This window comes from Triticum aestivum, chromosome 2A (assembly GCF_018294505.1).
Source record: "Triticum aestivum cultivar Chinese Spring chromosome 2A, IWGSC CS RefSeq v2.1, whole genome shotgun sequence".
Classification (NCBI taxonomy): Eukaryota; Viridiplantae; Streptophyta; class Magnoliopsida; order Poales; family Poaceae; genus Triticum; species Triticum aestivum.
This window is the reverse complement of record NC_057797.1, coordinates 70,009,700-70,025,032: the sequence shown is the minus strand read 5'-3', so window position 1 is coordinate 70,025,032 and position 15,333 is coordinate 70,009,700. Positions and strand designations below refer to the sequence as shown.

The window sequence follows — 15,333 nt, the reverse complement described above, 5'->3', positions numbered from 1 at the left end:
GGTATTGAGAGGAGGATCACCATGGCCAAAACAGCTCTTGTCAGCGGCGAAATGACTTTAGGTTTTGTTGATTTATTGCGCGATGATTTTATTGAAAAAGATCGTGCTCGCGGTATCTTTTTCACTCAGGACTAGGATCACAGTAGATACTGTTTAGAAGGCTCACTCTCTCGTCTACAAAAAATAGATGTGTGCTTACTTCTTGGAGATTGACTCCTGCCGGTAAGTGCACACCCTCAGAAATGGAATACCTATTTATAATTAATTCCTAATTATACAAAAGCATTCCAGATAGACTGAGCAAAAAAAGGGTTTCATTTGGATTCCCCTATTTTAAAAATCGCATATTAATTTCCTTCATATGAACAGAAAAATAGGATGACTCAAAGAAGTTCTCTACCAGGAACTTTGTATCGCGCTATGCAACAATAGAGCAGGCGCGCCGCCCACAAAATGTTTGAATGATCGGGTAAAGAGCAAGCTTCTTATATGGGATCCGACGCATCCAGCAGAGCAAAGCGGCGTTCCATTCTTTTCGGCGGCATCCTTCCGCATTGGCGGGTAACAACGGTTCTGCCTGACCCTACGAAAGCATGCATATGTTGTCAGTGAAGATTTTGTGTGAAGCCTTGGAGACGACGTACCCGGGGTTAGGGTGAGCTGAGGGGGGACAGCCTAAGTGAGCAAATGTGTGTAAGCCGATCAATCTACCTGCCCGAGGTAAGCTTGCTCCTCACTTGAGTTGAAGCTGCCCATATCGCCCCCAAAAAAGAACCAAAAAGTTCCAGAGGCATCTTCCATTCATTTCGATTTAAGTCGGGCCGTCGTTGGTGCATAACAGATCTTTCCTATCTACGATCTTTCTCGGCGCATAAGCGAGGCTTCGCGGTCGAAGTACCACATAAGAAATAAAGCCAATAGACCTTGAATAGCATGTACGAAAGGAGGCTATTATTCCAAAAAAGGGCGAATACAACCAACTATTACTAAGGATTTCATCTTTGGACCAGAAGCTCACTCATTGAGGATTCTATCTAAAAAAGAAGGTCAACGGGGGAGACTACTTTGAAGTCCGGGATGAACAAACTACTTCTCCTGCTACCAAAACAGAGAAATAAGGAAATAAGATGGATTCGTCTAATAAAATACCCAATGCCTGTTGAGGGAGTCCTGGATTAGGGGGTGTTCGGGTAGCCGGACTATACCCTCAGCTGGACTCCAGGACTGTGAAGATACGAGATTGAAGACTTCGTCCCATGTCCGGATGGGACTTTCCTTGGCGTGGAAGGCAAGCTTGGTGATGCGGATATTCAAGATCTCCTACCATTGTAACCGACTTTGTGTAACCCTAACCCCCTCCGGTGTCTATATAAACCGGAGGGTTTTAGTCCATAGGACAACTTCATCATACAACAATCATACCATAGGCTAGCTTCTAGGGTTTAGCCTCCTTGATCTCGTGGTAGATCTACTCTTGTACTACCCATATCATCAATATTAATCAAGCAGGACGTAGAGTTTTACCTCCATCAAGAGGGCCCGAACCTGGGTAAAACATCGTGTTCCTTGCCTCCTGTTACCATCCAGCCTAGACGCACAGTTCGGGACCCCCTACCCGAGATCCGCCGGTTTTGACACCGACATTGGTGCTTTCATTGAGAGTTCCTATGTGTCGTCGCTTTTAGGCCCGATGGCTCCTTCGATCATCAACAACAATGCAGTCCAGGGTGAGACTTTTCTCCCCGGACAGATCTTCGTCTTCGGCGGCTTCGCACTACGGGCCAATTCGCTTGGCCACCTTGAGCAGATCGAAAGCTACGCCGCTGGCCATCAGGTCAGGTTTGGAAGCCTAAACTACATGGCTGACATCCGCGGGGACTTGATCTTCGACGGATTCGAGCCACAGCCAAGCGCACCGCACTGTCTCGATGGGCATGATATAGCTCTGCCGCCGAACAACGCTTTGGAGGCCGCACACGCACCGGTTCCGACCATTGATTCGGAGCCTACTACACTGATCGAGGATCAGCGGTTGGACGCTGCCTCAGGGGCTGCAATCTCAGAGGTGATCGAGCCGAACTCCAGCCCTGCACCCCGCATGGCCCGTGACTCTGAGGAGCCAGATTCCTCTCCGAACTCCGAGCCCCCCGCGCCCCTGCCGATCGAATCTGATTGGGCGCCGATAATGGAGTTCACTGCTGCGGACATCTTTCAGCACTCGCCCTTCGGCGACATCCTGAATTCCCTAAAGTCTCTCTTTATCAGGAGAGCCCTGGCCGGACTACGGTCAGCAAGGTTGGGATACGGACGATGAAGAAATTCAAAACCCACCCACCACCCACTTCGTAGCCACTGTCGACGACTTAACTGACATGCTTGACTTCGACTCCGAAGACATCGACGGCATGGACGACGATGCAGGAGACGAACAAGAACCAGCACCTGTAGGGCGCTGGAAGGCCACCTCATCATATGACATATATATGGTGGACACCCCAAAGGATGGAGATGGCGATGAAACAACGGGGGACGATACCTCTAAGAAACAGCCCAAGTGTCGGCGTCAGCGGTGACGCTCTAAATCCCGCCAAAGCAAAAACGGTGATTCCGGCACGGGAAATAATACTACTCCAGATAGCACCGAAGAACACCCCCTCCAGCAAGATTCAGCACAGGAGGACAGAGAAGCCAGCCCTCATGAGAGGGTGGCGGACCAAGAGGTTGAGGACGATAATTATACGCCTCCGTCCGAAGACGAGGCAAGCCTCGAAGACGACGAGTTCGTCGTGCCAGAGGATCCCGCCGAACAAGAGCGTTTTAAACGGAGGCTTATGGCCATGGCAAGCAGCCTCAAGAAAAAGCAGCAACAGCTTAGAGCTGATCAGGATTTGCTAGCTGACAGATGGACTGAAGTCCTTGCAGCCAAAGAGTATGAACTCGAACGCCCCTCCAAGAGTTATCCAAAGCGCAGGCTGCTACCCCGACTAGAGGAGGAAGCACCTACATCACTAGCGCATGACACGGCCGACCGGCCAACTCGTGGCCGCGACAGAGAGGCCTCTTGGCCCTCCACTCAAGCCATGCCCCGATGCTGCGTCAAGCATACTAAGGCATGGGAAAATGCGCCCGACCTGCGCGACATACTGGAGGACAAGGCAAGGAAAACAAGATCGATCTATGGATCGCGCAGGCGCCCCATGGCACGTGACGGTGATCGTCACTCCGGATGCAATAAATCCGGCCGGGCCGAACTCAACAGACAAAGCTCCTTCGAGCTGCGTCATGATATAGCCCAATACAAAGGCGCCGCACACCCACTATGCTTCACAGATGAAGTAATGGATCATAAAATCCCTGAGGGCTTCAAACCCTTAAACATCGAATCGTACGATGGCACAACTCCAGATGGCAACGGGGACGAAACCCATCGGGTTTTGCCTTCCCAAACCCATCCCCACGAGAAAATCGCAAACCCGTCCCCGTCCCCATCACCGTGCGCGGGGCTAGTTTTCCGCCCGTCCCCTAAACCCATCGGGTTTCGGGGAACGCGGGGGGAACCCACGAGAAAATCAAAATATTTAAACAAACATAGTGGCGACAAAGAATAACATTTCAACAGCAAAATAAGCATATTTCAGCAGCATAACTAGAGCAAATTTCAACAAAAAACAACCCGACTTGGGACGTGAAGAGGCCACCTTTGAGTTCGTCACCGGTGGAAACGCCCTTTCTCCAGATCAGACCGGCGGCAGGGGAGAAGACGTGGAGGGAGGAGGGTCGCCGGCGCAGATCATGGTCGGCGGATCTTGCGAGAGGGGATCGAGCCAGGTGGCGGCTGGGGTCCTAGGTTTAGGGTTAGGTATTATGTGGGAGAGAGAGATGAGGGCTCAAGCGAGGGGGAAAGGAACGGGCGATACTGGCTGTTTGGCCTTCGACGCTGTGGGGTGGGGGGGGGCTCGGTAGTTTTGGGTTGGGCTGCGCAGGAGCACTGGTTGGTAAAAAATGTATTTTGCCGGGTTTCGGGTTCGGGGACTACCGAAACGGGTGCAAACCCATGAAACGTGTCGGGTTGTATAATGTGCCCAACAACAGCCCCGTGGGGATGAAAAGACGCCCATCCCCGTCCCCTAATAGGGTAAAAACCCGCGGGGACGCGGGTTTCGGGGCCCCGTTGCCATCTTGAGGAAAAACAGATCTTGCGGTATGGATCGAGGATTATCTCCTTCATATCCACATGGCCCGCGGTGATGATCTACATGCCATCAAATACCTCCCACTCAAACTTAAGGGACCGGCCCGGCATTAGCTCAACAGCTTGCCAGCAGACTCAATCGGTTCTTGGGAGGACCTGGAAGCCGCATTCCTTGATAACTTCCAGGGCACTTATGTGCGACCACTGGACGCCGATGACCTAAGCCACATAATTCACAGCCAGAGGAATCGGCCAGGCAATTCTGGACACGGTTCCTAACAAAGAAAAACCAGATAGTCCACTTTCCGGACGCAGAGGCCTTAGCGGCCTTCAAGCATAATATCCGTGATGAGTGGCTTGCCCGGCACCTGGGACAGGAAAAGCCGAAATCTATGGCAGCCCTCACGACACTCATGACCCGCTTTTGCGCGGGAGAAGACAGCTGGCTAGCTCGCAGCAACAACTTAACCAAGAACCGTGGTAATTCGAATACCAAGGACAAAAGTGACAGGTCGCGTCGGAACAAACAAAAGCGCCGCGTTAACAACGACAGCAACGAGGATACGGCAGTTAATGCCGGATTCCGAGGCTACAAATCCAGTCAACGGAAAAAGCCATTCAAAAGAAATACTCAGGGCCCGTCCAGTTTGGACCGAATACTCGACCGCTTGTGCCAGATACATGGTACCCCTGAAAAGGCAACCAATGACACCAACAGGGATTGTTGGGTGTTCAAGCAGGCATGCAAGTTAAGAGCCGAAAACAAAGACAAGGGGCTGCATAGCGACGACGAGGAGGAGCCCAAGCCGCCGAACAACAGTGGACAGAAGGGATTTCCCCCGCAAGTGCGGACGGTGAACATGATATACGCAACCCACATCCCCAAGAGGGAGCGGAAGCGTGCGTTACGGGACGTATATGCGATGGAGCCAGTCGCCCCAAAGTTCAACCCATGGTCCTCCTGCCCGATCACCTTTGATCGAAGGGACCACCCCACTAGCATCCATCACGGCGGCTTTGCCGCACTGGTTCTAGACCCAATCATTGACGGATTTCATCTCACAAGAGTCCTCATGGACAGGGCAGCAGCCTGAACCTGCTTTACCAGGATACAGTGCGAAAAATGGGCATAGATCCCTCGAGGATCAAGCTCACCAAAACAACCTTTAAAGGCGTCATACCAGGTGTAGAAGCCAACTGTACAGGCTCAGTTACACTGGAAGTGGTCTTCGGATCTCCGGATAACTTCCGAAGCGAGGAGTTAATCTTCGACATAGTCCCGTTCCGTAGTGGCTATCACGCACTGCTCGGGCGAACCGCATTCGCAAAATTCAACGCGGTACCGCACTATGCATACCTCAAGCTCAAGATGCCAGGCCCTAGAGGAGTAATCATGGTCAATGGGAACACTGAACGCTCCCTCCGAACGGAGGAGCACATGGCAGCGCTCGTAGCAGAAGTACAAAGCAGCCTCTCTAGGCAGTTCTCCAGTTCGGCCTTCAAAAAGCCGGACACTGTCAAGCGTGCCCGGAGTACCCTACAACAAGACCGCCTAGCACGTTCTGAGCTAGCGTAGCAATGCGGCCCCAATCCTAGCCCTCGCTATATAGCGAAACCAGCGCTTCGCGTACATAACTACGCTCTTGAAATACCATGGGCACAGGGGAAGGGGCACTATCACGGCACGCCTGAAAAACGGCTTAAACCGCACCAGGGGCTGCCGGATTCCCTTTTTTCTCTTACTCTCAGGACTCCATACTTCGGACGACCCGTTCGGCAATTCAACTGCCGCACAAACGATGCAAGATCCAGGAAAGCAGACAAGCCACGCCGCATTATGGAACTCCCAGGTGGTCTCTATTGCGAGCAGTATACCTGTTTTTTAATATAATTCTGTGGCCTGCCCCTGGCCGGGACATGTTAAATAGTCCAATTTCTTTTGCTTATCGCACTATTTGTATCGTTCCGCTTTCGTAGCAGCCTTTCTATAAACAATGCATAGCTTTTTGTCTATTTTTTGCATTATCCTCTTTTTATATATGTTTATTAATAACATGTCGCATCCGTACACTGTGGTACAGCAAAATACGCCAGGGGCTTCAGTACCCATCTATATGGCGTGAGAAGTCCGTACACTTTCACAAGTGCGGCACCCCGAACTTATAGCACTATATGCATCGGCTCTGAATCATGATTCGGGTCAATGGTTGGGTTTGCCCGGCTCCTATGTTTTGGTGCCTTACGTTCCGCTATATCGGCTAAGGTAGCACTAGGAGAACTACTGCGATTGTGCCCCAGTTGAGCTGGGCTGAGCACCTCAGTAGAGAAAGCTAAAACTGACTGTCATGATGAAGCGAGAGACCGGTCGCTGTTCGAGAGGTTTTTCGAGTCCTTAAAGACTTATGCCGCTTCGAGCGAGGAACCGGCTTTGTCCGGCCAAGGCGTGGATAGCGCCCCGAACTCGGTCTTCCGAATACTAGGGGCTTCGCCGAAATTTAAAATTATAGAGTTCTATGGCTAAGTGAGAGTGTTCAAGCATTATAGTCCGATTGCCTTGTTCGTTGTGCTGATCGCCTCCCTCGAGGGACCCAATCATGGGAAAAAGAGCGCTTAGGTTTATCCCGAACACCCCAGCACTAGTGGCATGGGGGCAGAAGCCGACGACTGGCCATCTCTCAATTTTTTGATAAACGGCTACACAGAAAGTAATATTTTAAATTGAACAAGCATTGCTTAGCACATATGAACAAGTTTTCAGCGCACAGGATAACACGAGCAAGTTCATTCAAAAATTACATCCTTGGTACATTCATCCGCCATAAGGCGGGCACCAGCCAGAACATCCTTGTAATAGTTCTCGGGCTTGCGATGCTCCTTCCCCGGCGGCGGCCCGTCCCTCACAAGCTTCTCACCGTCCAGCTTACCCCAGTGCACCTTTGCACGGGCAACGGCCCTACGGGCACCTTCGATGCAGACGGAGCGCTTGATGACCTCGAGCCTTGGATAAGCCTCCACCAGCCGCCGCACCAGTCCGAAGTAGCTCCCAGGCAGGGCCTCTTCAGGCCACAGCCGAACTATGTAGCCCTTCAGGGCCTGTTCGTCCGCCTTGTGGAGCTCGACCAGCTGCTTCAGCTGGTCGCTCAAGGGCACAGGGTGTCCGGCCTCAGCATACTGAGACCAGAACACCTTCTTCGTCGAGCTGCCTTCCTCGGCTCGGTAGAATGCGGCGGCATCAGATACGCTGCGAGGAAGATCTGCGAATGCCCCTGGAGAGCTCCGGATTCGGGTAAGTAACAAGTAGTTTACTTTTATATGTCTGCTTTGCATAGAGAATTCCTTACCCGCCACTATCTTTTTCACCGCATCCAATTCCTGGAGGGCCTTCTGGGCTTCGGCCTTGGCAGATTTGGCAGTTTTAAGGGCCGCAGCAAGCTCGGACGCTTGTGTCTTCGAGTCTAGCTCCAAACTCTCATGTTTTTTCGTGAGAGCCTGAAGCTCTCACTGCACCTCGCCGACCTGTGCCTCAAACTTCTCCCGCTCGGTGCGCTCCATGGCCGCTTTGTTCTCGGCCTCGGACAGCGCCTGCTTGAGGGTCGCCACCTCAGTTGTGGCCCCTACAATAAGCAGTATACTCCTGTCATTTTTTGCAATTGCGTCTTCTTATAGGCATTTTTTCTATAAGGTATCTCTTACCTTCTTTCTCCTCGAGCTGCCGTTTGGCAAGGCCGAGCTCTTGCTCGGTCCGCTCGAGGCCCTGCTTCAGGGCACCCACCTCCGCAGTCAGTGCGGCGGTGGCCAGCGGCGAAGCCTGCATACGTATATTGACTCCTTTTTAGTTAGACTCCTGCGATATTTAATAGATCCTCTATTCGGCTTTTCTTTCCAAACGCCAAACAGAGCATCAGGGGCTACTGTCTATGCGGTAATATTTTTACATATTTTTACTTACCTCGAAGCCTGTTAGAAGGCTAGCACAAACTTCAGTCAGTCCGCTTTTGGCGGACCGAACCTTCTGGACCACCGTACTCATGATGGTACGGTGCTCCTCGTCGATGGAGGCGCCCTTAAGCACCTCCAGCAGATTGTACGGCACCTCCGGTTGGATGGAGGATGCCAGCTCAATAGGCTTGCTCCTCTTGGCAGGAGTTCGCCTGCCGCGGTCCGGAACCGTTGATGCTTCCAGCGCGGTGTCCGGCTTAAAGCCGGACTTGGAGCCCTGGGGGGTCTTGTCCCCTTTACTCCTGGAGTCTGGGAGGTCGCCTCGCGGCTCCTCCTGGACCACCTCCTCTTGCCCCGGAGCTTGTTGCGACGCCACTTTGGCGTAATCCGCAGCACAGGGGGAGGCAGCGGGCGGAACTTAATTCACGTCCGATGAATCCAGGGAGCCGCTCGACGACTCGTCGAGCCCGTCCTTGGGCGGGCTGCATGATTATATTCGACATTAGGGAAAGCTGTGCAACAAAAGGAATATCATGAGTGACTCTGGTATCCGAACACTTACGATTTCGCCGGATGCTTGGCCCTGTCCGGCCACTCCTCTTCGTCCTCGTCGGCGTCGGGGGCGTAGTCCGGCGAGGGGTTTTCCTCTTCGTGGACCCTTCGGCCTCCCCTACTGGGGCGGCCTTCCTCTTCTTTCGTCCCCCCGCTGGAGGGGAAGAGGTTTATTCTTCCTCCTCCTTGTCTTCACGGGAGGAGTGCGTCTTGGACTCGTCGGACGACGAGTCCGACACCACCATATGCCGGGAACTCTTTCGAGTCCCCGTGGCCTTCTTCTTCTTGGCCTTCTTCTCCGGCACCACATAAGGTGCCGGAACCAGCAGCTTCACTAGGAGAGCAGGGGCTGGGTCTTCGGGCAAGGGAGCCGGACAGTTAATCAGTCCGGACTTCGCCTGCCAATCCTGTCAAAGCAGGACGCTGCGAGCTGAATCCGCGGTCTTCGGAGGCGGATGCGGGAGCCTCGGCGCCTTTGGTTAGCCCCTTCCAGACATCTTCGTACATCGTGTCGAAGAGCCTGCTCAGAGTTCGGTGCTGCGCCAGGTTAAACTCCCGCAAATTGAAGTCCCGTTCTTGACACGGAAGGATCCGGCGGACGAGCATGACCTGGACTATGTTGACAAGCTTGAGCTGCTTGTTCACCAGGGACTGGATGCATTTTTGCAATCCGGTCACCTCTTCTTTGTCGCCCCGCGACAAGCCTGTCTCCTTCCAGGACGTGAGCCGCATAGGGGGTCCGGATTGGAATTCAGGGGCTACGATCCACTTCGGATTGCGTGGCTCGGTGATGTAAAACCACCCTGACTGCCATCCCTTCAAGGTCTCCACAAAGGAGCCCTCGAGCCATAGGATGTTGGCTATTTTTCCCACCATGGCACCTCCACACTCCGCCTGGTTGCCGCGCACCACCTTTGGCTTGACGTTGAAGGTCTTGAGCCAGAGGCCTAAATGGGGGCGGATGCAGAGGAAAGCCTCGCACACGACGATAAACGCCGAGATATTGAGGATGAAGTTCGGGGCCAGATCATGGAAATCTATGCCATAGTAGAACATGAGCCCGCGGACAAATGGGTGGAGAGGAAAACCCAGTCCGCGGAGGAAGTGGGGAAGAAATACTACCCTCTCATGGGGCCTTGGGGTGGGGAGAAGCTGCCCCTCCTCAGGAAGCCGGTGCGTGATGTCTTTGGACAAGTATCCGGCCTTCCTTAGCTTTTTGACATGGCCCTCCGTGACGGAGGAGACCATCCACTTGCCTCCCGCTCCGGACATTGTTGGAGAAGGTTGAGGTAGGAAGTGCGGGCTTGGGCGCTGGAGCTCGGGTGCGCAGAAGATGGATAGGCAAAGGAGGAAGAAGGCGTAGGTAAAAAGTGGATCCTTATCCCCTTATATGGGCGGATGCGACTATGCGTCCTCACTAGCCTAGTAAAACTCGCTTGCGTCCCAAGCACCGTGATAAATGGCGCGGTTGGGTTACCCACATCCTATTGACGAGAATCCCGTAAATAAAGGGGACACGATCTCTGCTTTGACAAGACGTGCCAAGGAAACCGCCTCGCAAAACACGCTGAGGTGGAGAAGTGAAAACGATTCGAATAAAGGCTTGGCCGTAGTGTGATGTCATGCTACGGAATACATCAGCGGATTAGATTTGTGTTAATATTATTCTCTCTGTGGCAATACGTGGAAACTTATTTTGCAGAGCCGGACACTACTCTTGGTGTTTACAAACTTTTATGAAGAATTTGGAGGAGGAACCCGCCTTGCAATGCCGAAGACAATCTACGCGCCAGACTCGTCGTCGTTGAAGCCTGGTTCAGGGGCTACTGAGGGAGTCCTGGATTAGGGGGTGTTCGGGTAGCCGGACTATACCTTCAGCCGGACTCCAGGACTGTGAAGATATGAGATTGAAGACTTCGTCCCGTGTCCGGATGGGACTTTCCTTGGCGTGGAAGGCAAGCTTGGCGATGCGGATATTCAAGATCTCCTACCATTGTAACCGACATTGTGTAACCCTAACCCCCTCCGGTGTCTATATAAACTGGAGGGTTTTAGTCCATAGGACAACTTCATCATACAACAATCATACCATAGGCTAGCTTCTAGGGTTTAGCCTCCTTGATCTCGTGGTAGATCTACTCTTGTACTACCCATATCATCAATATTAATCAAGCAGGACGTATGGTTTTACCTCCATCAAGAGGGCCCGAACCTGGGTAAAACATCATGTTCCTTGCCTCCTGTTACCATCCAGCCTAGACGCGGACCCCCTACCCGAGATCCGCCGGTTTTGACACCGACACCTGTAGTTGAAGAATTGTTGGATGAGTTATCTTGTGTTGTAACACTTTCCAAACTAAATAGCTGGGCATCGACAGCGACAATCAGCGGATGAAGGAGTGGATGAAAAGGGTACCTGAAGTCAACCAGTGCCCTGTGCCACTGATCGTGATATGCTATTTTCCAATCCGGATTTCGGATCACAGTTGGAGGAAATGTCTCAACAAGGTTGACGAGGAGTGACCGATCACTTGAGGGAACGATCGAGGAGACCGATCTCCCTTCCAGGAAAGCAACATCTGGTGAATGGGTTCAGTAAGGTAGAAGGAAAGGGCCCCTCCCGACCTGGGAAATTCACAGCAGGAAAGACTGGCACCGATCAGTGAAAGCGAACCCTTCAGTACATCGCGTTCAGCCCTCCCTCAAAATCCCATTTGTTTTTTTGAGGAATCACTCTTGATCCTCTAAAGGCTCTTCTCCAGTGTTTCCAGTCTAGCTGTGTCAAATCGGGTGTGAAGTGTCCTCCTAGGTTCTGGCTGGTAGAGCAGAGGACTGAAAATCCTCTTTAGTTTCACGCATGGGACTCTAAGTCCCAATTGCGCTAGCTCTGTGGTTCGATTCCACAATAGAACGAACAATGAATGAATGTGGGCGGTCAACCAGGTAAGCCTGTGCCCAAGCGTTGGTCAAGTGAGTCCTTCTACAAAACAAATTACCCAAATCTCGCCCCGTAGTAAGAGGGGTAGTTATGAACCCTGTGGACCACCCGGAACATCATCGAGCAAATGTTCCTTCAAAGGCGCGGAGCGTGCTATGGCAGATTTTCATCCCGCAAGAGGATGCGCCTAACTAAAACGCCGAAAGGCAGTGCAGCCCAATCCGTTGCTTTGCTTGTTGGGTCCACTTTTTGAAAGTTTCTTTGAGTAACCTTCTCGCTCTTTTCTCTATTGGGGGATCTAGGTATATCTTCCAACTCTCCTTCCTACACACTGGCATACAAAGCATCCTCTATCTCGGCGGGATCAAATATATGACGAGATTGCCAGACATTGTGATCGTCCTGTCATCCCCACCTTCCTCCAGTATCTCACTGGCAGTCCCTCGTGAGTGCGGCACGCACCTTTTTCTTTGTTTCGGAGCGGGGCGCGTACTATTACCACTACATTCCACACCATTTTCTGGCCTTCATGCCGAGTCTTCCTCCTCCGCCAACTCGACGTCGTCGTAACCAATTTCCTGGTCTTCTCGGCTGGAATCTACAATCTACACCTCTCCAAACACAATATCTTGAGTACCCGGAGAAGTTCTCTTTGTCTTCGAGCTTTTATTCCTCAATCCTCAGCTTGCTTTCTTTCCCTAGCACACACTTAGTAGATAGTAGGCACAGGTCCGCTAAGAGCTCATCGAACTTGACTTGTAGAGTGAGACCTGTGCTCGATATGGTTCATTTCAGGGCTGTTGTTATGTTAGGTGTTTATGAATCTGATTGGAAGGGGACTTAGACCCGATGGATTGGGATATATAAGCTTATTCTTCCAACTGGATTGAGTCATAGTGCAACGTTACTTCATTCAAGTTATACCCACTTTACTTTAATTGATCTCGTTGCTACTGCCTATAAAGAAGAAATAAGTAATAGGTAGGGATGACAGGATTTGAACCTGTGACATTTTGTACCCAAAACAAACGCGCTACCAAGCTGCGCTACATCCCTTTTCCAAATTAAATTGTTGTACAATGCCATTGTATAGGCTGACTAAGAAGATCTTCAAATTGTCTTACCTGAAAAGATGAGTTATTCAAAGGAATACCTGAAGAATAGAATAGAATAGAATAAACACATGGACGGGTGTCATTGAATATCATGGGGTACGAACATCTAAGGTCATGGCGTAGGGTATTGGATAGGCTGGTGGGTTTACGCAGACTTATGGAGAAGCCTAATTTTACAAGAAAGTGAGTGGGAGCTCTATAGCATTTCTCATATTGTATGTGGTTGACATACTGTTGATGGGAAATGATATAGAATTCTTGGAAAGCATAAAGGCCTACTTGAACAAGTGTTTTTCAATGAAGGATCTTGGAGAAGCTGCTTATATATTAGGCATCAAGATCTATAGAGATAGATCGAGACGCCTCATTGGTCTTTCACAGAGTACGTACCTTGACAAGATATTGAAGAAGTTCAAAATGGATCAGTCAAAGAAGGGGTTCTTGCCTGTATTGCAAGGTACGAAATTGAGCACGGCTCAATGCCCGACCACAACAGAAGATAGAGAAAAGATGAGTGTCGTCCCCTATGCCTCGGCCATTGGGTCTATCATGTATGCTATGCTGTGTACCAGACCTGATGTAAACCTTGCCGTAAGTTTGGTAGGAAGGTACCAAAATAATCCCGGCATGGAACACCGGACAGCGGTCAAGAATATCCTGAAGTACCTGAAAAGGACTAAGGATGTGTTTCTCGTTTATGGAGGTGATGAAGAGCTCGTCGTAAAGGGTTACGTCGATGCTAGCTTCGACACAGATCTGGATGACTCTAAGTCATAAACCGGATACGTGTATATTTTGAATGGTGTGGCAGTAAGCTGGTGCAGTTGCAAGCAAAGCGTTGTTGCGGGATCTACATGTGAAGCGGAGTACATGGCAGCCTCGGAGGCAGCACAAGAGGCAATCTGGGTGAAAGAGTTCATTACCGACCTAGGAGTCATACCCAATGCGTCGGGCCCGATGACTCTCTTATGTGACAACACTGGAGCTATTGCCCTTGCCAAGGAGCCCAGGTTTCACAGGAAGACCAGGCATATCAAGCGTCGCTTCAACTCCATTCGTGAAAGTGTTCAAAATGGAGACATAGATATTTGTAAAGTACATACGGACCTGAATGTGGCAGATCCGTTGACTAAACCTCTCCCTAGAGCAAAACATGATCAACACCAGAACCGCATGGGTGCTCGATTCATCACAATGTAACTAGACTATTGACTCTAGTGCAAGTGGGAGACTGTTGGAAATATGCCCTAGAGGCAATAATAAAATGGTTATTATTATATTTCTTTGTTCATGATAATTGTCTATTGTTCATGCTATAATTGTGTTATCCGGAAATCGTAATACATGTGTGAATACATAGACCACAACACGTCCCTAGTGAGCCTCTAGTTGACTAGCTCGTTGATCAGAAGATAATCATGGTTTCCTGACTATGGACATTGGATGTCATTGATAACGGGATCACATCATTAGGAGAATGATGTGATGGACAAGACCCAATCCTAAGCATAGCTCAAAGATCGTGTAGTTCGTTTGCTATAGCTTTTCCGAATGTCAAGTATCATTTCCTTAGACCATGAGATTGTGCAACTCCCGGATACCGTAGGAGTGCTTTGGGTGTGCCAAACGTCACAACGTAACTGGGTGACTATAAAGGTACACTACAGGTATCTCCGAAAGTGTCTGTTGGGTTGGCACGAATCGAGACTGGGATTTGTCACTCCGTATGATGGAGAGGTATCTCTGGGCCCACTCGGTAATGCATCATCATAATGAGCTCAATGTGACCAAGTGGTTGATCACGGGATCATGCATTACAGTACAAGTAAAGTGACTTGCCGGTAACGAGATTGAACGAGGTATTGGGATACCGACGATCGAGTCTCGGGCAAGTAATGTACCGATTGACAAAGGGAATTGTATACGGATTGATTGAATCCTCGACATCGTGGTTCATCTGATGAGATCATCGAGGAGCATGTGGGAGCCAACATGGGTATCCAGATCCAGCTATTGGTTATTGACCGGAGAGTCGTCTCGGTCATGTCTGCGTGTCTCCCGAACCCGTAGGGTCTACACACTTAAGGTTCGGTGACGCTAGGGTCATTGAGATATTAGTATACGGTAACCTGAAAGTTGTTCGGAGTCTCGGATGAGATCTCGGACGTCACGAGGAGTTCCGGAATGGTCCGGAGGTGAAGATTTATATATAGGAAGTCAAGTTTCGGCCATCGGGAAAGTTTCAGGGGTACTCGGTATTGTACCGAGACCACCGAAAGGGTCTCGGGGGTCCACCGGGTGGGGCCACCTATCCCGGAGGGCCCCATGGGCTTAAGTGGGAGGGGAACCAGCCCCTAGTGGGCTGGTGCGCCCCCCTTGGGCCTCCCCCTGCGCCTAGGGTTGGAAACCCTAGGGGTGGGGGCGCCCCACTTGGCTTGGGGGGAAAGCGACCCCCTTGGCGGCCGCCCCCCTTGGAGATTGGATCTCCTAGGGCCGGCGCCCCCCTGGGGACCCTATATATAGTGGGGGGGAGGGAGGGCAGCCGCACCCCAGCCCTTGGCCTCTCCCTCTCCCTGTGCTTGGCGAAGCCCTGCCGA

General features: G+C 51.2%; 1 non-coding gene and 1 pseudogene across 1 annotated transcript; one reads left to right on the top strand and one right to left on the bottom strand.

Moving 5' to 3' along the window:
- The window catches only part of LOC123184768 (small RNA 2'-O-methyltransferase-like), a 51,527-nt pseudogene that overhangs the window by 8,177 nt on the left and 28,017 nt on the right, over positions 1-15,333 (top strand).
- Positions 12,604-12,677, bottom strand: TRNAP-UGG (transfer RNA proline (anticodon UGG)). The gene has a single exon. It is a non-coding gene; the product is annotated as a tRNA-Pro (tRNA).